The sequence below is a fragment of the Branchiostoma belcheri genome, unplaced genomic scaffold (assembly GCF_001625305.1).
Source record: "Branchiostoma belcheri isolate BF01 breed outbred unplaced genomic scaffold, Haploidv18h27 scaffold307, whole genome shotgun sequence".
Taxonomy (NCBI): domain Eukaryota; kingdom Metazoa; phylum Chordata; class Leptocardii; order Amphioxiformes; family Branchiostomatidae; genus Branchiostoma; species Branchiostoma belcheri.
Genome location: NW_017803918.1, coordinates 92,693 through 94,354, shown reverse-complemented (window position 1 = coordinate 94,354; position 1,662 = coordinate 92,693). Strand labels below are relative to the sequence as shown.

Here is a 1,662-nt window from a genome sequence, read left to right as displayed (position 1 = left end):
GATACTTCTCAACTTGATGCATGATGACTGCCAAGCCAAGATATCCTGCCTTGCTTGATCCATTTGTCCTGTTCCTATGGTGATGCGAAGCTGAAGGTGGTGAATTCAAACTTCTGATGTACACGGTAAACTATCGCATGCCTCACCGTGAGGACCGCCGTATGCTCATTTAACTGCCCTGCATATTTGAAACGTTTTGAAACATAAATAAGTATAACTTAGTTAGAAGTTAAATCGCGATCCAAAAAGCAACCAATATTTGCTCTGGACACCTTTAATATATGTGCATTGATTTTTTTTTTTTAGTTTTGGACGACGGGGGTCTACTTCTACAAACAAGAAACTGACATTATCATCATTGAAATGTACACACTAATCTAACTCCCATGCAAATTTTGAAATACATTCCAAATTTAAATCAGGACCCAACAGGTACTAGTAGGGTCACTATCCCTGGGCACCTTAGATGCAATGAGTTCTTTCTTAGACCCCCAGTGAGCCTCGCACTGCCTCGCCACCGAATAGCCTTCCCAGACAGGACGTACACAAGTGCCGCCAGAAAGTAGTACGTGACAAGGACGAAACGTCTAGTTAAAAGTGTTAGCTTTTAAACTATCCAGATTTTGCTACATCTGTGCAGATAAAAACTTTAATTGTGCTTGTGTCATTATACATATCGTAACAGCTTAACAGTCCCGTCGCGGATGGATATAGACCGAATTTCTCGTCGCACGACCGCACCCAGGTTCAGTTTGAGAAGAAGGGCGGTGGTGTGAGGTAGGTGCTGTATTTCCAGGTCGTTTTGTGTTCTAAATTGTCATTTCTGTGATCGTCAACTTGCGTAGAATGAATCCTAACGATGTTACGGTTACTCGTAAACAGATGTGGCCAAGTTTTTTTTGCGTCGATTGATTCTGCCGTTTAGTTGAGCCGCACAGTGTTTTGCACGGTAGTTTGTGGAATGTGTCTCGTCATCAAATTATAAACAGTTTGCACCAACCTTTGGCCAGGAAAAAAATCTCTAATTTGTGATCGTAGAAAACGTCCAAACAATGATGATTATAAATAGGCCAATTTTTACTGCTAATGACAAAATTTCATAAGAATTTCGTAGAAGACTGACCGCGGCTGACATCTGTGATGGATTACTTTGTTTACGTGTTGGCGGACGAGAACTGCGTACTTGGCAATTTTCTCGGACGATTTTTCCAAATTGATTACACAGCCTAATACAATTACAAGTATATATATTTTTTTATTCGTATATTGGTTATATTTTACAATTTTTTTTACGTATGCTATCCGTACATACGAAAAATTTTTGGAACCGAAAAGAAATACATGGTTGAGCTATACCGAGCAACTCGGCCTCCGTTAGACTTTTCCTGGTTACTAAAACCTACTTGACCAATATCTACTAGTACCGTGTTGTCAGTTCGGTATCAAATTTCAAGAATGAGAATTTTGTCAAAGTATTTTGATACTAATACTTATATTCGTGTTTCCCCTACAGCTACTGAGATGAACATCAAACACCGTGGATCAGCTGTGAGATGAGGACCATCCACATAGAACACAGCTGTGTCCACGCAAGACATGAAATACCATTAGAAACCGCATATTTCTGCAGCAAAGCGCGCTTTTTAATATCTGACCTGCGCT

General features: G+C 40.1%; 1 long non-coding RNA gene across 1 annotated transcript; it reads left to right on the top strand.

Annotated features, from left to right (window-relative positions):
• Nucleotides 1–508: 508 nt before the first annotated feature.
• Nucleotides 509–1,662, top strand: LOC109474397. The gene is made up of 2 exons (XR_002140485.1): nucleotides 509–777; nucleotides 1,514–1,662. It is a non-coding gene; the product is annotated as an uncharacterized LOC109474397 (long non-coding RNA).